We start from the raw sequence: 21,012 nt of genomic DNA, 5'->3' as shown, positions 1-21,012 counted from the left end.
AGCCCAGGATCCACGTGCGCAGTGTACAGAACACAGAAGACATAATCCCTGCCCACCAGGGCCTGCAAGACAGCTGAGGATATGCACACATGAGATGCATACTATTAGAGCACCATCAACTAACTGTGAGACAGCATGGTGAAGCAGCTTTCCCTGAGTCAGCGGCAGAGATTTCGAAAGTCCCAAGCTGCTAAATGTTTGTTCCACTCTATAGATAGAGACGTGGCCTCTACTGCTTCAAAGTGGCAGAGAAAGACCACAAGCCTCTCTCCATCTGGAGGGCAGAGTCTCTCTTTTGCCCTCTAGGGAGCTTTCTGAGCCAAGGATGTCCCTGGGAAGCAAGAAGGTGTTATCTGGATGGGAGGGACCCTGCCCTGTTGGTTCTTTCAGGAAGGAGCAGAGGGAGCGGTGTGTAACAATTAGGAAGGAACTGGTCAACTCAGGGAAAGGCAATGCCTTCTTCTCCTGAAAGAGCCTGAGCTCCTGTCCATCTCCAGGTTCCATGCAGCCAGGTGTTGGGGGCAAATGCCTTTGGGGTGGGGGGGCCCAGGGAGAATAGGGTTAAGAGTATCTGGAATGCTCATGTGCTAAGTTCCAGGAAGTCGGGCATTTGGACATTTCAAGGTCAGCAGGAACTCAGAGTGACCTGAGACCTCACCCAGGGCTCTGCCCTGCTGACACTCTCCTGGCTGCCACCAGGGAGTAGGCCCAGAGTGCCAGTGGGAGAGCATGCTTCAGCCCCACTTCCAACCTCCAGCAATCTCGCAGGGACCTAAAGAATCATTTCAAGGAGCTGGGGAGAACCATGACCTGAATTCTGGACATCTGTCTCCATCCCACCCACCCCTGTGGCCTCCAGTCTAAACTCCTTTGCCCAGTACTCAAGTACCCCCTTACCCACTCTTATCTCAACACCACGAATTTGTCCCACACATCCCCAATATTTTAGGCAAATCTAGATCCCAGCTGCCCTGTAGTGTTGAACAGAAAAAAAAGCCCGACTAGAAGTTTTCCTCCAGCCCTGACTTGCCAAGAGTTCAGCACAGCCCACACTTATTTCCATCTGGACGAGATAGATGGGTGGCTTTCAAACACTTCAGCAGCTGAATTCTTTGTACAAAATCAATGTTTCCTGAAAGCCCTGTGTGCCAAACAGCCAGGAGCAGAGCTGGTATACTGGCTGCACACTCAGAAGAAGCTACAGCACTTCCTGCCCTGAGACCCACCCTTTGCCCTCCTAGAGAGAAAAAGTTCCAGAGCTGCCCCACAGAGCTGCTCAAGGCCCTCAAGGCCCTCCCAGGACATAAGGCCCTTCCTTGCCCTCACCTTTGTGGGTCCCACAACCAGGCATGCCAGCCCACCCTCACCCCCTTCAGTATATCCATTAACATCCAGTGGAAATGAATGGGCCTCCTGCTCCAAGCCGAGCAGCACTCAGCCCGTGCTCCACCCAGCCTGGCCCTGACCCCAGTGGCCTGGTGTTTCCTAAGTACATGCCTCACCTCCCCACTCCAGGTCTCATGTTCCTTCTGTGGGGCAGCCCCACTAACAGAGTTCAGCCTATAATAGTTGTAGATTCCAAATGTCACTTTATCAAGTGCATTTCGCACTGGCTATCTCATTGGAACTTCAGGACAACCTTATGAGGAAGAGAGAAGCACAGGGCAACTGTCCCATCCAGCAGGTGAAAAAAACAGGCCAGAGAGTTCTCTACAAGACAAGACAGAGCCCAGCCTCCGTTTCCTCAGCTGGCTCTTCCTGCACTCCACCTAACCTACCACTCCCTCATTCCTCTGCAGAAGCCACCCCAGCTTTCCCAACAGACACTGGGAAGCTTAAAGCAGGGACTGGCAGGAGGCAAAGAACACATGGGACCCAGGGGGAGAGTACCCCTTCCAGAGCCATGGCCTCTCACATGCCCCTGGCAGCCAGATGCCCAGAGTGAGTAACAATGGAGCTAAAAATAGGGCCCAACTCTGGGGGATGGCAGGGGGCCGAGTGGCCAGCTGGAGGAAACATCTGCCTCAGCTGGAGAACAAACCCAGAGGAAGCTGCCCTGCTGCAGGGTTCCCCTGCTGTGGGTGCAGGGCACATGAAACGTCCAGGTCTGTACCAAGGGCAGCGGCTCACACCAGCCCCTCACCTGCCCTGGGCCTGGTCCCACAGCTACCACAGGCCAGCACACACACACACGCCGTAGAGAGTGGAAACTCACCTTGGGCACCCATGTGTGTCTTAGAGTTGAGAGCCAGAAGTACCTTTGAGACCCAAGTCTGACCCTTTCATTTTACAAAGGAGGAAACGGTCCACGGGTGGTCGGATACCTGCCCACAGTCACAAGAACAGTGGGTGGTGGTGTTGGGACAGGGGTCTCCTGCTCCTCACTCTCTATGGCACCCCCCGCTCATGCGCATCACTGGGCACGTCCAGCCAGGGCCAGGGACCACCCTGATCCCAAGGAGGCAGATTCCACTTTAAGCGTATCAGTTGGACTCAGGGTACAGCACGTGGCAGTACAGGAGCACACTGGGCTGGCCCAGCCCTTCTCCAACCTGCTGCTCCCCAACTTCCATGCCCTAAACTCCAGCCAGTGCACCTCCTCACAGTCCGCAGAATGGGCACCATCAACAGGCCTTGGCAAATAATCAACATCAATAACAAAAATAATATGAAAGCCAAGGAGCATCTTACTGGACCAGGGGGTGGGAGCGGGGTGTTCTGCAGTCTGTTTATGGCAGAAATGTTGCCTTTGAAGATCCTTGACATGTTCCATAAACAACAAGGCTAGGCCGTCTCTCAAATGGTCTGGTCCAGCCAGTTTTCCTGCAGCGACAGAACAGATGCTGCTGTTTCTTCTGTGGAGCAGTGGAAGTCTGAGGGCCACACACCAGCCCCTAACTCACTCATTCCACATCTTCCTGACTGGCTCAGCCTTCTTGTCCAGCCCACTCCCCGCACCAGGGGCCTTCCTTACCCTCCCCTCCATTCCTTCCCACCACAGGGGTCTCCCTGGGGGCCCACCAAGCAGGAGCTGGGGCTGGCCTTCAATGGCATCCTCCGGGCCTGGCCTGTGCTTGGCACAAAGGAGCCACTTGGATAAACAAAACTGGGAAAATTTTTAAAAAACAATAAAAAGCTAGCCTGGGCAAGATGGTGAGACCTCATCGCTACTAACACATACATACACCACACACACACACACACACACATATACAAATGTAACAATTAGCCAGCGTGGTGGTATGTACCTGTGGTCCCAGCACTTTGGGAGGCCAAGGCTGGCAGATAGCTTGAGGCCAAGAGTTCAAGACCAGCTTGGGCAACATGGCGAAACCCCATCTCTACTAAAAGTACAAAAATTAGCCAAGTGTGGTGGCGCACACCTTCGGTCCCGGCTACTTGGGAGGCTAAGGTGGGAGGATCACTTGAGCCCAGGTCAAGGCTGCAGTGAGTTGTGATCACACCACTGCACTCCAGCCTGGGCGACAAGAGCGAAACCCTGTCTCAAAGAGACAGGGTTTCGCTCTTGTCGCCCAGGCTGGAGTGCAGTGGTGTGATCTCGGTTGACTGCAACCTCCACCTCCTGGGTTCAAGCAATTCTCCTGCCTTAGCCTCCAAGTAGCTGGGATTACAGGCACCCGCCACCATGCCTAGCTAAATTTTTTTTTTTTTTTTTTGTATTTTTAGTAGAGACGGGATTTCACCATGGCTGGTTCAGGCTGGTCTTGAACTCCTGACCTCAGGTGATCCATCCACCTCAACCTCCCAAAGTGCTGGGATTACAGGCATGAGTCACCAAGCCTGGCCTAAAAAATTTTTTTTTAATAAAAAGATGTTTTTTTAAAGGATCAACTTTGCAGGTGCCTGTGTTGTGAAAATAAACCAGACAGCACAGATGGGGTTTTAGCCCAGGTCCCAGAATACAACATACAGCCCATAAGTGGCCACCATGTGTTGACTGCCTAAAAGAAAACGCTGGACGGAAGGCGCTGACCTCTGACAGCCCCCACCCCCAGGTGAGAAGGCTAAGGAGGAGGACACATGGAGGTCAGAGGTCAGGGAAGCCCTTTCAGGTCAGAAGGAGGACAGAGTGACTCTAAGGGGGCTCCTCTCTGAGAGGCAGATCCCACCCATGAGGGAGTTGCCTGGCTGAGACCCCTGGGTCTCTCGATGAGTCGTGCCCTCCCCGCCACTCAGAGGGGAAAGAAAAATGGGGCACTTATCAAGTCCCCTGGGCCCCCACTCACTCCTGAGGACCAAACATGTTAGCACCTTGAGCAGGATTTGAAATCACAAACACTGAATTCTTAACCCAATGGCTTCCACCTCCACTCCCCCAGGCTGTGTCTTTCAGGTTCGTTGGGGGAATGGATAATAATGGCAGCAGGTAACATGTGCTGAACTCCAAGAGCGTCCCAGGAACTGGGCTCAGCAGTGCATCTGTCATCTAATCCTACAGTTCTGAAAGCAGGCTCCACAGACTCCAGGGCCCAGTGCCTTCCTTCCAGGGGTTCAGGGGTCAACAGGATTCTCACAGCAGCACTAACGTGTCACTGCCTTTCACTGGAATGACATTTGGTGGCTCAAAAGCCATGGGGGGTGAAACTGCTAGAGGCTCAGTAGAAACAAAGCAGCAGCCCCAAAATGGGCCGGTCTCACTGTGTTCCCAGAGACATGCACTCGCAGTGACAAAATTCGCCAATGTCACATAAGGGTCCATGATGAGGCAGTAAAAATGATTAGTTTCACTGAATCTTAGCCTTTGGGTACATGCCCATTTGACATTCTGTGTGATAAAATGGGAAGTGCATGTAAGGCCCAAGAATGACAGGGGTCTAGAAATCACACAGAGTTCATCACAGTTGGAGTTGACCCAGCCTCTGGTCCAAAGAACATTATTTTTCTTTTATTTTATTTCTGAGATGGGGGTCTTGCTTTGTCACCCAGGCTGGAGTGCAGTGGCACGATCATGGTTCACCACATCTTTAACCCGGGCTCAAGCCATCCTCCCACCACCTCAGCCTCCCAAATAGCTGGGACTACAGGTGTGTGCCACCATGCCCAGCTAACTTTTGTATTTTGGGTAGATATAGGGTTTGGCCATGTTGTCCAGGATGGTCTCCAACTCCTGGGCTAAAGTGATCCGCCTGCCTCAGCCTCCCAAAATGCTGGGACTACAGACATGAGCCACTACACCTGGCCAGGAACACCATTTTTACTTGACAGAATGACCAACAGACAAACAGTGGGTTTTCAGATATGAGTATTTGGCAGACTTTTTTTTTTCTTTTCTTCTTTTTTTGAGACAGAGTTTCTCTCTTGTTGCCCAGGCTGAAGTACAATGGCGCGATCTCAGCTCACCGCAACCTCCGTCTCCCAGGTTGAAGCAATTCTCCTGCCTCAGTCTCCCGAGTAGTTGAAATTACAGGCATGCGCCACCACGCCCGGCTAATTTTGTATTTTTTTTTAGTAGAGATGGGGTTTCCCCACGTTGGTCAGGCTAGTCTCGAACTCCCAACCTCAGGTGATCCGCCTGCCTCGGCCTCCCAAAGTGCTGGGATTGTAGGCATGAGCCATCACGCCCGACCATGGCAGATATTTTCACAAAAATGAGTAAAATGAACCTGTCCCTTCAAAGAAAACAACTGACTGAATTTGTTGCCAATAATAAAGCTGGAGCTGGGAGCTTTCGAGGGACAATTATCATTTTGGAAAGCGTGTGTCACCCACTGTGAGTTCAAAAGCTGCTGAAAACAGAAAGATTTTTCTGATAATAGGTGTGTTGATAGTAACAGATGTGACTTTTTTTTAATGTTGACAGGAAATGTATCCACATTTGGAAGATCTGTGTAACACACAGGGCCAATATTTCCCCAAAGACAGATGCCTGATATTACAAAATCCCGTAGCAGAGCCATTCACACTGCAACACAGTCCAGAGGATCTTAACGTGACGAGGTACATAATGTTCATTAATGTGCTTTCAGACTCCGCATTTCAACTAGCTTTAAGAATCAACCACCTGTCAAATTTTTATGTAGGATCAAAGGAAAATATCTAGAAGCTAATAAAATATTCCTCCCTTTTCACAATACGTATCTGTGGTGAAGCCAATTTTCTTCACCATACTTCAGTCAAAACAATGTATCACAATAGATTGCAGAGGCAGACATGAGAATCTAGCTGTCTTCTGCTAAGCCAGACACGAAAGAGGCTTGCAAATCTGTAAGGTAATGCCACTCTTCCCATTCAATTTTTTGTTTTGGAACATATATTTTCCAGGAAAAATAATAGACTTTATTTATGTTGCCATATAATAGGTTTGTTATAAATGAATTTATAAATATGTGTTTTTGTTTGTTAGTTTTCTGAGACGAAGTCTTGATCTGTCACCCAGGCCAGAATGCAATGGTGCAATCTCGGCTCACTGCAACCTCCACCTCCCAGGTTCAAGCGATTCTCCTGCCTCAGCCTCCCGAGTAGCTGAGATCACAGGCACGTGCTACCATGCCTAATTTTTGTATTTTTAGTAGGGTTTCACCATGTTGGCCAGGCTGGTCTCGAACTCCTGACCTCGGGTGATCTGCCCACCTCGGTCTCCCAAAGTGCTGGGATTACAGGCGTGAGCCACTGTGTCCAGCCAAAATATGTGTTTTAAATAAACTGTTTCAATTTCCAGTGTGGTAGCTATTGATATATGTATATAAGCCACACAGAAGCTCTTAGAGTCATCAATTTTTAAGTGTAAAGGAGCCCTGAGAATACGTTTACAAACAGTTTGATTTCACCTTCATAGCCCTTACCTCACTCCCATTTTTGCAGGTGCAGACACTGAGGCCCAGACAGTCCAGGTTAACTTGCCCCAAGGGTGCGCAGGTGGCTGAGCAGGGCTCAAAGTCAGGCAGCCAGGCTTCCCGGGCATGCTCTTTATAGCTGCCCCTCATCTTACATTACTCTCCCAAAGGAAGTGCAGAAGGATAAAAGAAGACGTGATACGAGGGAAGCCACAGACATGAAAGAAGAGAACGTAAGTAAATATTTGTATAATCTTGGGGCAGAAAAGAACTTTCTACACAAAATTCTGGAGGCAGAACACATAGTTAAAGATGGATAGATCAGACTGCATAAAAAATAATCAGCTTTTGACCAATCAGAAAAAAACAAAACACGAAGTTACAAGGCAAATGACAAACTGGATAAAAATATTTTCAACGTATTTTTATTATTTCTCATTCTCTTTTTTTCTTCTGAGACAGAGTCTCGCTCTGTCACTCAGGCTGGAGTGCAGTGGCGTGATACAGGTTCACCACAGCCTCCACCTCCCAGGTTCAAGCGATTCATGTCTCAGCCTGCTGAGTAGCTGGGACTACAGGCACATGCCACCACGCCTGGCTAATTCTTTTATTTTTAGTAGAGACAGGGTTTCGCCATGTTGGCCAGGCTGTTCTCGAACTCCTGACCTAAGGTGATCCACCCACCTTGGCTTCCCTAAGTGCTGGGATTACAGGCATGAGCCACTGTGCCCGGCCTATTATCTCATTCAACATACGGATTATTTTTCAAACAAATGGGAAAACAAGTACATCTTGAAAGTAAAGCAGACCAAAAATAACAAGCAAAATAGAAAGAGAAGAAATACAAATGGTCAATGAACATGAGACACAATGTCCAACCTAACTTGTAATGGAAAACCTAGAAATCGGCCGGGCACGGTGGCTGACTCCTGTAATCCCAGCACTTTGGGAGGCCAAGGCAAGCAGATCACCTGAGGTCAGGAGTTTGAGACCAGCCTGACCAACATGGAGAAACCCTGTCTCTACTACAAATACAAAATTAGCTGGGCATGGTGGTGCATGCCTGCAATCCCAGCTACTCAGGAGGCTGAGGCGGGAGAATTTGAACCCAGGATGTGGAGGTTGCAGTGAGCCGAGATCATGCCACTGCACTCCAGCCTGGGCAACAAGAGCGAAACTCTGAAAGAAAAGAGGAGAGCGGAGGGGAGGAGAGGAGACGTGAGGCGAGGGGAGGGAAGGCGCTGCACGTGAGACATGCAGCGGGCCTGTGAGGCCTGGTTTTCCCCAGAAACAACCACAGGGGAGGGGAGAGAAAAGACCAGACCCAGAAACAATGAGAATCACGCAGTGTCCATCATCACACTGGAAGTGAACCAGGGTGGAAACGCCCATGTGAGCATGGGCACTGGGGACGGGCTCTCTCCTGAGCACCTGGCAGGATGTAAACCGGTAATAATTCTAAAATATCTTTAAAATGGCCTTTTTAGATTAATGGAACCAGGTAGTATTTGCTTATGTTGGCTTCTTTCGCCCCATATCCTGTTAGGGATATTCATCCACCACTCCATCCATTTTCATGACTACACAATGACATCCATGATACATTCGACTTCAACCACTGTGAGTGTGAAAGATATTTCTAGTTTTTCACTAATATCAACAAAACTGTCCTGCAGACCCTTTGACCCTGCAATCCTTCTATCAATGTATCCAAAGGAAGCAGGGAAAGACAGGGCCACAAAGGTATCCAGTACCATTTTGTTGATATTAGTGAAAGATTAGAAATGTCTTTCACTCCAACAGTGCTTGAAGTTGAATGTTATCATGGACATCATTAAGGTCATGAAAATGGATGGAGCAGCAGATGAACATCCTTAAGAGGACACAGAGCGAAAAAAGCCAACATAAGCAAATACTACATGATTCCATATATCTAAAACTCAGAAACAGGCAAAACCAGTCTATGATGTTGAAAGTCAGGCAAGAAATCCTGTTGAGAGCAGGAAGAGGGCAGGGTGTGGTGCTGGGATACAGAAGTCTGTGTTTTTTGTAGAGATGGGGGTCTCGTCTCACTATGTTGCCCAGGTTGGTCTCAAATTCCCGGCCTTAACTAATCCTCCTGCTTCAGTCTCCCAGGGCGCTGGGACTACAGGCATGAGCCACTGTCCTTGGCTCTTTTATGGATGTTAAACTTCGAATGAAGTAGCAGCTTATTTACTGGTGTAGAAAAGTATCTACTATATGTCTAGTTTTAAAAAAAAATAGACACCACAGTATTTTAGAGTTTTGTTCCATTAAAAAGGGGGACAAATGTGCATGAACATAGATATGCATGCACACGCACGCGCGCACACACACACACACACACAGAGGAAAAATGTCTGGAAGGACGAATCTCAAAACATCAATGGTGAACCGTGGTTATCTCTGGAAAATGGGATCTCAGATGATTTTTCTCAACTTCCTGGATATCTTTATTTTCTCTCATTTCCCTACAGTAAAAATACACTATTTAGAGAAAAAAGAAAGACAAAAAAAAAAAAACTACACAGTGGCCACTGACACCAGCAACCATGGTTCTGCATCAACTTTACAGCCCAAGAGACCCTGACCCCACGGGGTAAGGACGCTCCCGAGGTGCCAGTGCTGGAACGCTCAACACCTTCCCGTGGGAAAACTGGCCAGTGGGGTCAGAAGGAGCTTCGCAGACCCCGGCGCCGTCCCTCACCAGAGGCCCATGGCTTGGCCTCTCTGAGCCTTGCTCTCCTGCAGGGCAGTGAAGGTTAAATAAGGCCACGATGTCCTGTCCAGACCAGGTTAGTTCTCAGGGTAGCTGTTACACCCAGGCTCCCCCAGGTTCCAAGAAGGCCCACGGAGGCCGAGAAACTTCCTCACCTCATGCAGCGGGCCTGTGAGGCCTGGTTTTCCCCAGAAACAACCACAGGAGGCACCCTGGCCCACAAAGTCCTCCCCACAATTGGAGTGTGGTCCGGAGGCCTGACCCCAGGAAATCCTCTCCCCTCCCTGGGCCTCAGCATATCCAGGAGTAAAAGGAGCAGGCTGGGCATTGCACTTGACCTCATGTAGCCTCCCTCAGTGGCAGGAACAGTGGGATGGCTTATCCAGACAGGAAGTGACCTCGCCGGATGAAAGACATTCCATCAGGAGCCCCCACCTGCTGGTGGTCTGTGGGGTCATGGGAGCCAGGAATGGGTGGGCATACAGAGACCAAGGAGGAAGCAGGATTTACTGCAGAAGGCCAGGCACACGGCAGACCCCCGGCAGGGAAGTGACTTCATTTCACACATTGTCCTCTTCACTTCCGCTCCTGGCATGGGAGGAACTTAACCCTAAGAGGGCCATATTGCACCGGCTCCAGCCAACTCCACATGGACCAGAGCAAAAGAGTTCAAGCTTTCTCCTCTCCCCCACCCCTATAATCCCCAATCCACACATAAGGAAACTGAGGCTTGGAGAGGCTGACAGAAGCGCAGGGACTCCAGCACCTGTCCCATCATACTGAGCTGCACAGTGGAAGATGTTAACTGATGGTCAGGAACTCGGGGAAGGCTTCCTGAAAGAGGATGCAGCTGAGCTGGGCCCTAAAGGATGAGCAACATTTGACAGACAGGAAGGGGGAGGAAGCGCACTCTGTGCAGACAGAGCAGCATGGAGACAGAGGTGCTTCCTGCACAGTATTGTGGGAAGAATTAAGGAGCTTGTGAGGCCAGAATATAGGATGAGGTGGGGTAGGCCAAACCCCAGTCCCTGGGGACCATGCCAGGATCTTACGTGTTGCTCTGCAGGGTGTGATGTGCTGCCCAGCTGTGGCAATAGGCTAGAAGCACAACCACGGCCTGTGTCCACCTAGTGGGGCTGCAGGGAGGAGGCAACATGTGGAGGCACCTGAACAAGGGGGTGGGTATTGCTCTGCGACATCCGGGGCGCAAAGCTCACCCCACCACCCCACCAACCCCAATCAAACTAAGAAAGAAGTTCACAGTACCAACAGTACCATGTGTCAAGGTCTGTACCACATGCCAGACCAACGAGCAAGCAGGGTGTTGAGTGCAGACTGCCTGGGCTCGAGCCTCAGCTCCACCATGAGCAGCCTGATGCCCCTGACTGAAGCTCCACCTCTCTATGCTTCAACATCTGTCAGTGAAGCCCATGTCCACGCCCACTCTGAGGCCATGGGGACTAACTGAGAAATCCTCTGTACAGATCCACCTGAGTGCCACAGCTGGGGCGTGGCAAAGAGTCACTGCCATATCATTTCTCCAAATAGCCCTGCGGCTACAGACTGTGGCCATTCTGATGCACCAGGAGGCTGAGTGACTTGGCCTAGAACCCACGGCAAAGAAACAGTGGAGCAAAGATTCAAACTCAGGCCATCTGGCCCCCAATGCCTAGGCTCACACCAGCCCATCAGGCAAAACAAAACCCACAAGACTGAAACCTGCACCTGCCAGCTGTGGCTCTCTAGGCCCCCCGGGCAGCTTCGGGCAGTGCTCTACCACCTCAAACCTCCAGTGGCAGAGGGAGGGGCAGGGAGAAAATGCCAGGCCATGGGAGAGGAAGAAAAATATTTTTAAGCTCTCCCTCTTCCTGTTTATCTGTCCCTTCCATCCTGAAGTCCTGGTAGCTGTTTTTTGCACGGAAAGTCCTGCCAAGAGGGACATCCTGCCGTGTGGCCGCCCCAGGCCAGGCCTCCCCTGCCAGCCTCACGCTACAGGCTTTGAGGCCCACCTCCCTGCAGACACTCCCGCCTGGCCCAGAGGCTGCATAAAGAGGCTTTCAGAAGAAGCTGGGGCCCAGGAAGGGGACCTGGAGCTGGGAGAAGGGGCCCATACCATGGCACCAATCAACTCCACACTCAGGCCAGAGAGGTGACAAGAAGGATTTGAAGAAATAACTCTAAGCCTGGTATTGAAGGAAGGGCCAGAGCCAGAGCTGGGGTCAGGAACACACAGCACTGGCTGTAGAGCCAGGTAGAACTGGCATCCAAACCCAGCTGGCCCACAACTTCCTGTGTGACCTTGGCTAAGTTACTGAACTTCTATGAGCCTAGTTCCCTTATCTGTAAAATAAGGATAATGTTAATACCTACTTCATAGGGATGTGGTAAGGATTACATGAGACAATGTAAGGAAAGTGCTAGCACCTGGTAAACATAATAAATGCTATTTATTGCCACTCTCACCATCAAGCTGATCCCCTCACTTAATCCCAAAGATGTATGATACCTTTTTTTCTCCTTTTTTTTTTGAGACAAAGTTTTGCTCTTGTTGCCCAATCTGGAGTACAACGGGGCGATCTCGGCTCACTGTAACCTCTGCCTCCTAGGCTCAAGCAATTCTCCAGCCGCAGCCTCCCAAGTAGCTGGGATTACAGGCGTGCACTACCACGCCTGGCTAATTTTTTGTATTTTAGTAGAAACAGGGTTTTACCATGTTAGCCAGGCTGGTCTCAAACTCCTGACCTCAAGTGATCTACTACCTCGGCCTCCCAAAGTGCTAGGATTACAGGAGTGAGCCACCGCGCCCGGTCTGTGCAATACCTTTCAAATATACTCAAAAGAACAATTACAGCCTCAAAAAAACAAAACAGGACAGGCAGAGTGGCTCATGCTTGTTATCTCCACACTTTGGGAGACTAAAGCAAGATGACTGCTTGAAGCCAGGAGTTTGATACCAGCCTGGGCAACACAAGATCTCATCTCTACAAAAAATAATTTTAAAGATTAGCCGGGTGTGGTGGCACGCTCCTGTGGTACCAGCTACTCGGGAGGCTGAAACAGGAGGATTGCTTGAGCCCAGGAACTTGAGGTTGCAGTGAGCTAGGACCATGCCTCTGTGCTCGTTCTGGCTTTGGTGAAAGAGCAAAACCCCATCTCTAAAGAAAAATAAATGTTAACATTTTTTAAAAGAAACGAATTCTGACACATGCTATAATATGGATGAACCTTGAGGACATTATGTTACATGTTTAAATAAGCCAGACACAAAAGAAGAAATGTTGTACGATTCCACTAATATGAGATACCTTGGTCACATTCAGAGACAGGAAGTCAAACTGTGGGTGCCAGGGCCTGGAGGAGAGGGAGTGGGGAGTTAGTGTTTAATGGTGCAGAGTTTCAGTTTGGAAAGAAGGAAAAGCTCTGGGTCTGGATGGTGGTGATGGGTGCACAACAATGTGAATGTTCTTAATGACATTAAATTATACAATTTTAAATGGCCAAAATGGCAAATTTTATGCTATGTATATTTTACCATCGTAAAAGAAAATTAAAGCCTCATTTAAAAATGTTTTTAATAGGCCAGGCACATGGCTCATGCCTGTAATCCCAGCACTTTGGGAGGCCGAGGCGGATGGATCATGAGGTCAGGAGATTAAGACCATCCTGGTTAACACAGTGAAACCCTGTTTCTAACTAAAAATACACACACACAAAAAATCAGCCAGGCACGGTGGCACACGCCTGTAGTCCCAGCTACTCAGGAGGCTGAGGCAAGATAATCGCTTGAACCCAGGAGGCGGAGGTTACAGTGGGCTGAGATCGTGCTACTACCGCACTCCAGACTGGGTGACAGAGCAAGACTTTGTCTCAAAAAAAAAACAGAAGTTTTTAATGCCTCTGTTCATTTCCGTCTCCACCCCTGCACAGCTCAGGATGGAGAGATGGAGCAGATATGGAAAGAGCTAAAGGCATCACCACCCAGAGAGTTGGCACAGTCAGGAGAGCTGTGCAACAGGAGCTGAGGAAAGACCCAAACGCTACCTCGGGTCAGGGAGTTGGCGGCCTCGTGGCTAGGCGTGCACTGGCCCCAGACAGGCTGGGCCTGAGCGAGGCATCTGTGCACACCTGCGCCCTCCAGGAGCACGTGTGGGTGGAAGGTGTGTGTGGGGCCCTGCTCAGATCTTCATTCACGAATGTGCGCCGTCCCAGGCTCAAGATGCCAGGACAGCCCCTATGTGCTGACTAGGGTCTGTGCCTGGCCAGCCCATAGCACCAACATCCAAAAAACAGCAAGCCCTCCTCATCTCTCCCAGCACCAACCAACACAAGGGCAAACTACAGTCTAGCCACTCTCTCTGGAGCCAGGGATGGGGAAGGAGGCGGGCGAGGAAGGCAGAGAAGACTGCTGCTTCGTGGGCACACACAGTGAAACGAGACTTGGAAATACGGCCCTCCAGAAGCTCCTCACCCCCAACTCCAGCCTGACCACTCTCCCACGAGGCTGCAGCTGGGGGTGGGAGGTTGGTAAGACTGGAAGGTGAAGGGAGGAAGAGGGTTAGACAGGCTAATCGAGTTACCATGTGACCCTGGACAAGGCTCTTCCTCTCTCAGACCCTCTGGAACCTCCTCCGTCTCCCTCTTGGTGAAAGGAGGATTCTACCCCAGCACCCAGCAGTTCACACCTGGCTCTACGTCCTAGAGAAGCGGGTGTTCATGTTCATCAAAAGACACAAAAATGTTCACAGCAGCTTTATCCACAAGGACCAAAAATGGAAACATGGCAAACGCCCAACAATAAGAACAAGAATCAGCAAAGTGTCCCTACCAAGGAACCCTACTCAGCAAGGAAAGGAACAAACCACTGATACCTGCAGCCACACAGGTGACTCCCTCGGGGCTGATGTGGAATGAAAGATACCAGATAAAAGCAGCTCATACCGTGTTAGTCCACTTGTACAAAGTTCAAGAATAGGCAGGACTGATCCTGGGGAAAGCCGTCAAGAGAGTGACTACCTGCAGGGGTGGGAGGGTGGGGGAAAGGACCGAGAAGGGGCACCAGGGACCTCTGGGGCACTGGAAATCTTCTACACCTTGATCTGGGTAGGGAGACACAAGTGATAAAACCGCAGCAACTCATCAAGCTATGCCTTGATTCACTATCTGGAAATTAGATCTCAATTGACAAAATAAAATAGAAATAGCTAATAACTCATACTCTGCTTTCCCCTGAGGACTGCAGTGAGGCTATACTAAGAGGTTGTGTGTTGAAATATGGCAAGGGTTGGGTTATGGGTAAGAACATGGGCTGGGAGTCCGAAAGACCAGAGTTCAAGTTCTGATATTCCCTAATGGGATGATAGTCTTTTCCCCTTTTTTTTTATTTTGTTGTTGGTTAACCAGGTGTTGTTGTTGTTGTTGTTGTTTGAGAGTCTCCCTCTGTTGCCCAGGCTGGAATGCAGTGGTGCAATCATGACTCACTGCAGCCTCGACCTCCCAGACTCAAGCAATCCTCCCACCTCAACCTCCCAAGTATCTGGCGAACTATAGGTACACACTACCACAGCTGTCTAATTTTTTTTTATTTTTGTAGAGACAAGGATCTCACTGTGTTGCCCAGGCTCCACTCAAACTCCTGGGCATCAGTGATCCTCCTGCTTCAGCCTCCCACAGTGCTGGGATTACAGGTGTGAGCCACCACACCCAGCCTACCCCAGCCTACGAGATTTTTGATTACAAAAGTAACTTGTATTTACTGTCACAAGTCAAAAGTCTATACAGAAAATGCTTATGTCCTTCCCATCCCCATCCAAGTCCACCCCTTAAGCTTCCTTGTGCAACAAACTTTTGCCCTTAACAGGACAACACAAACACCCTTCCCAGCCAATACAGGTAATTCCAACACCGGTGTATTAAAACCAGTGTTTTAATACAAACACCCCTCCCAGCCTATACAGGTAATTCCAACCCTGTCTGCTTAATGGTGGCAAGCCATTTCATTGCATCACCACTCATTCAACAAACAGCTGCGAAGTACTGACCCTGTCAACCAGACAGGCACAGACCCGGACCCTCATGGAGCAGATCTTCCAACAAGAGAGGGAGGGAGGGAGGGAGTCCACCAGGGGATACGATTATGATACACTGTATACATTGTGATGTGGGCTACCAGGGGCTGAGGCTGAGCTAGAAGATGGGGAAGATAGGGAAAGGACATATTCTAGATATGACAGTCATGGAAGGCCTATGCCGACGTATGAAGACAGGAAGGCCCTGGCCATGTGAAGATGCATGCCCAGCAGCAGAAGGAATGGCCCGTGCAGATGCCCTGCGGTGGGAAAAACACAGAACTGAAAGGAGACAGCGAGTCTCCGGTTTACTGCTGCGAAATCCTTGTGCACACAGCCTTGCATCCTGATAGTCTACTTCTTTAGGACAGGTTACCAGAATTCGGGCGGCTGAGATAGAGATGTGCACTGAAACAACTTTCAGAGATACTGCCAAATTACTTTTCCAAAAGGTTGTTGCATTTTATACAGCAACCAACGCTGCTTCATGCTTAAGAAAGCCAGCTCCCCCACATCCTGCCTAGTTCAACATGTTACCAATCTTTTTCATTTCTGCCCACATAAAAGCTCCCTACTTCGTTGTCTGCAGAATGGGAGACATGACCAGTCCCCTTCCACAGGATGCTGTGAGACTTAACTGAGAAATCCCTGTAACCTGCCAAGCCCAGTGCTTCACACAGAGCAAGCCCCTGTCCACAGGAGCAGGCTCTTACCATCCTTTCCATGCAAATGCCCGGAGGTAGCTGCCAGTTCCATCATTACCCCGCTGACCAGGGGAACTTCTAAGGGAGCTCTGAACACTCAAACCCACAAGGTTCACAAGGCTGTTCTGGAGTCAGGGATATGAGGAAGAAGAGGTGGCAACTGTGGTCAGCCAGAAGGCCCTGGCCAGGGAGTCAAGAGACCAGGTTCCACTCCACCTTTCTGAGGATCATTTTCTTATCTGTAAAATGGGCTCATGCATTCTCTCTTCCTGTAGCCATCCTACAAACATTTCTGGGACACCACCTATGTGTGAGGCACTGTTCTAAGAGCCAGAAATACAGAGCAAAAATCCCTGCCTCATGCACCCTAGCAAGAGACACAGAAATAAACTATATAAATTAGTAAAATAGTACACAAGGAGATGCAGGCAAGAAGTGAAAGTTTAGACAAGGTATGCAGGGGAGGCCTCACATGAGAGTAAAGACCTGAAGGAAGTGGCGCAGCAGCCCTGTGCCTCTCTGGAGAAAAAGCACCCCAGGTGGCAGGGCTAGCCTATGCAAATGTCCTGTGGTGGGGTGATCCTAGGGTATTGAAAGAGTCATGAGCTAGCCAGTGGGGCTGCGACAAGGTGAGCATGAGGCTAGGTATTGGCTGGTGGTGCCCTGGAAGCCACAGTAAGGACACTGGCTTTCACTGTAAGGATACAGGGAGCCCCTAGGGAGCTTGGAACACAGAAGTGCTCTGACCTGAGTTTTAAGTTCTGACAAGGTCTGCTAGCTGCTGTGTTAGAAGAGTCGGCTGGGGACAAGGGCAGAAACCAGCAGAAACATCAGATGGCACTGCAACAGTGCAGGTGATGCTGGAGGTGGAGCCGGCGGCAGAGGACAGGTGAAGACATGGCTCATCCTGCATCCATGCTGAAGGTGAGGCCAGTGAACCTCCTGGCACATCTTTTCTGAAGTGTAAGAGAAAGAGAGAAACCACGGACAGTTTTGCAGTGTTTAGCCTGGACACCTAGAAGCATGGGGTTGCTGCCAACTGAGACGGGCCAGACTAGGGGGAAGTGAGTGTGCAGTGAGGACTGAACAGACAGACAAGGGAAGGGGGCCACTGCCGCCCTCAGCTGCAATCTTAGAAGGAAGCAGCATCACAAAAGAGGAACTGGTCCTGAGGCTCACACAGGCCACTGTGGAAAGCAACACAAAAGACAGAGGAAAAGAGGATCCGGAGAGGAAGTCAGCGCGGCATGTCTGACCCGCGACGGACATCACTGTCTGCAGAGCCCAGGCTGTGGCCATGGCTGGGCTACTCACAGACCCACTTCATGGGTGGGGAAACTAAGGAAACAGTTCTACAGTAAGCACCTCTTGTTTAGGCACCATAAACGAGCCACAAGGGGTAACTCATGCCTGTAATTCCAACATTTTGAGCAGCTGAGGTGGGAGGATCACTTGAGCCCAGGAGTTCAAGGTTGCAGTGAACTGCAATCATGCCACTGCACTCCAACCTGGGCAACAGAGCAAGGCCCTGACTCAAAACAAGGAAGCAGCAGCAGCAGCTGGAAAGGGCCAGAATGAGCCAAGGTAGGGGGGCAGGCAGCCAGTGAGCCCATTTGTTTCCTATAGCTCGTACCAACTACTCCCAAAAATGGGACTATGGAGTGAGACACAGTGTCCTCACCCACCAAGGGAGACCCCAGGATTCCCAAGAGGTGACGCAGGACCCTGGGTTGCCAAAACTGAGAACATGACTCAATCCAGACTCCATGAATGCCTGCTTAGGGATCTGTGAAATTTTTAAATTGAGATATAATTCACATACCATAAAATTAACGCTTTAAAGTACAGATGCTCCTTGATGTAACCATGGGGTTTCATTCTGACAAACCCATCATAAATTATAAATATCATAAGTCAAGGCCGGGTGAGGTGGCTCATGCCCGTAATCCCAGCAGTTTGGGAGGCTGATGTGGGCGGATCACCTGAGGTCAGGAGTTCTACACCAGCCTGGCCAACATGGTGAAACCCCATCTCTACTAAATACACAAAAATTAGCCAGGCGTGGTGGTGGGTACCTGTAATCCCAGCTACTCAGGAAGCTGAGGCAGGAGAATCGTTTGAACCCAGGAGGCAGAGGTTGCAGTGAGCCAAGATCGCGCCACTGCACTCCAGCCTGGGTGACAGAGCAAGACTCTGTCTCAAAAAAAAAAAAAAAAAGTCAAACACGTATTTAATTCTGGTAACACAGCAGACAGTCCTTGACTTACGATGGTTCCACTTACACTTTTTCAACTTTACAATGGTAGAGTGATACAAATCACAGGATGTAAGGAGGTCCTTGACTTGCCACGGAGTTATATCCAGATATACCCATCGTTAAGTTGAAAAAGCGTTAAGTGGAACCATCGTAAGTCAGAGATCGTCTGTATATGACTTAATGTTTTTTAGTATATTCACAAAGTTGTACAACCATCGCCACTGTCTAATTCCAGAACATCAAACTCAAAAAGTTAAAGACTTACCATATGACCAAGCAATCCTACTGCTGAGTATACACCCAAGAGAATCAAAAACAAGTATCCAAACAAATGCTTGTACATGAACATTCATAGCAGCCAAACAGCTATTCACAATAGCTGAAAGGTGGAAACAACCCAAATGTCCATCAAACAATAAATGAATAAACAAACTGTGGCCTATCCATACAATGGAAAGCTATTCAGCCATAAAAAGGAATGGAGTACTGATACTTGCTACAACAGAGATGAGCCCTGAACACTATGCTAAGTGAAAAAAGCCAGACACAGAAGGTCACATATAACATGATTCCCCTTATACAAACTATCCAAAATAGGTAAATCCAGAGACAGAATGCAGATCCATGGTTGCCAAAGGCTGGGGGAGGGGAAACTGGGAGGGATTACTTAATGGATAGATGGAGTTTTCCTTTTGGGGTGATGAACATGTTTTGGAACTGGAAATGTTTGCAGTGATGGTTGCGCAACATTGCAAATGTACTAAATGCCACTGAATTGTACACTTTAAAAGGATTATTTTTAATGTTAATTTCAAAAAGTAATGAGAGCATCCCCTGGTCCTCTGAATACTCATCTCATAAGCAAGCAGTGCCCTACAATTTGAGCCTCAAGTTTGCTCCTGTGTTTACAATCCAGTTCCTTCTCCATGAAGGCCAAATGGTATCATCTCACACAGCATAAAGAAAGGTTGTGATTCAAACAGGAAAAAAAGGAGGTGTGGAGGAAGAACAGAGCCACCCCACAGCACATGGCAGCCTGGAGGTGCCCACTCAAAGGCCCAGCTTCTTAGCAGTCAGGACCATGTGCATGTTGAGAGCATCTGCGTGAACTGAGCAAAGTCCATCTCTGTGCCAAATTCCTGGTTCCTACAAGAAGTGGGTTTAAGAGCCACTACAAGCAGATTTCAATAATGCCACTATTCCATGCTTATCTTCAATCAAACAAGCCAGCTTTCCAGGTATCAGGTGATGCCCTATTAAAACAGACATTCAGGGATTGCTCACGTGCAGTCTAGGCTTAAATGTGAGGTCTGATTACCCCAAACCGTCCCATCAGCCCAACATTATTAATACTTTCCTGTACAGCAGGCCCAAGAAACAGAGGCAGGGGACACAGGAGAGGTCCAAGGGCACAGTTCTCTCCATCAACCCAAGGTTGGCAGTGTACGTGCAGTTAACATCCTTCCAATTAAAGTCACATTGTTCATTGAAAATGAGTTGGCTTTCTAGTTTTACTACTATTTCCTGGTTTTTTAAATAGTTTTGTAAAAACTTTAAGTCTAAGGTGTTTATGCCTGGTCTTATACACATTTCAGTCATAGTACAGTAAGAATAATGTCAATCAGCAAGTGAGGGGTTTGTTGTTGTTGTTCAAAAGGGAGTGGAGCTCAGGAGTTCAAGGCCTGGGCAACACAAGACCTCGTTTCTATTAAAAAAAAAATTTTAGGCCAGGCGCGGTGGCTCAAGCCTGTAATCCCAGTACTTTGGGAGGCCGAGACGGGCGGATCATGAGGTCAGGAGATCGAGACCATCCTGGCTAACACGGTGAAACCCCGTCTCTACTAAAAAATACAAAAAACTAGCCGGGCGAGGTGGCGGGTGCCTGTAGTCCCAGCTACTTGGGAGGCTGAGGCAGGAGAATGGTGTGAACTCGGGAGGCGGAGCTTACAGTGAGCTGAGATAGGGCCACTGCACTCCAGCCTGGGCAACAGAGCCAGACTCCGTCTCAAAAAAAAAAAATTTTAAACACACACCTGTGGTCCTACATGTTTGGACGAACGGAGGCAAGATGGTGCACTTCCGGGTTCTTCTTCACCACCAGCTCTGCCCGCGCGCGCGAACATGCAGCCGGGACCTGGGAAGGTGCAGATCAGCTGGGCATGCGCCAGGTGACGTCAATCCAAAGAGACCAAGAGTTACCTGGTCGCACCTGTGGAACGCCCCCCGACACGCCCGTGCCCCGCCTATTGCCCTCCCACTCCTAGAAAAGCTGCTCTCCTCCAGTGAGCCACGTGGCCTTCTCACAGCCCCACTCCTGTCGGGATGTCAGGACTGTGGGAACTCCGTCCGAGAGCCCTACAGGGGGACTCTGCCGGCCTCCTTTGCCGGAGGCCGACAGACTTCTCCCTACCCACCTTCTTTCCCTGAAGCTAGGTGACCAAAATAAACTTGC

General features: G+C 49.5%; 1 pseudogene; it reads left to right on the top strand.

Annotated features, from left to right (window-relative positions):
- The first annotated feature begins 17,550 nt into the window (after positions 1-17,550).
- LOC105502867 overlaps positions 17,551-21,012 on the top strand; it is a 13,635-nt pseudogene continuing 10,173 nt past the window's right edge.

The sequence above is a fragment of the Colobus angolensis genome, unplaced genomic scaffold (assembly GCF_000951035.1).
Source record: "Colobus angolensis palliatus isolate OR3802 unplaced genomic scaffold, Cang.pa_1.0 Scaffold12, whole genome shotgun sequence".
In the NCBI taxonomy this organism is placed as follows: domain Eukaryota; kingdom Metazoa; phylum Chordata; class Mammalia; order Primates; family Cercopithecidae; genus Colobus; species Colobus angolensis.
This window is presented reverse-complemented; position numbering and strand designations above follow the sequence as displayed.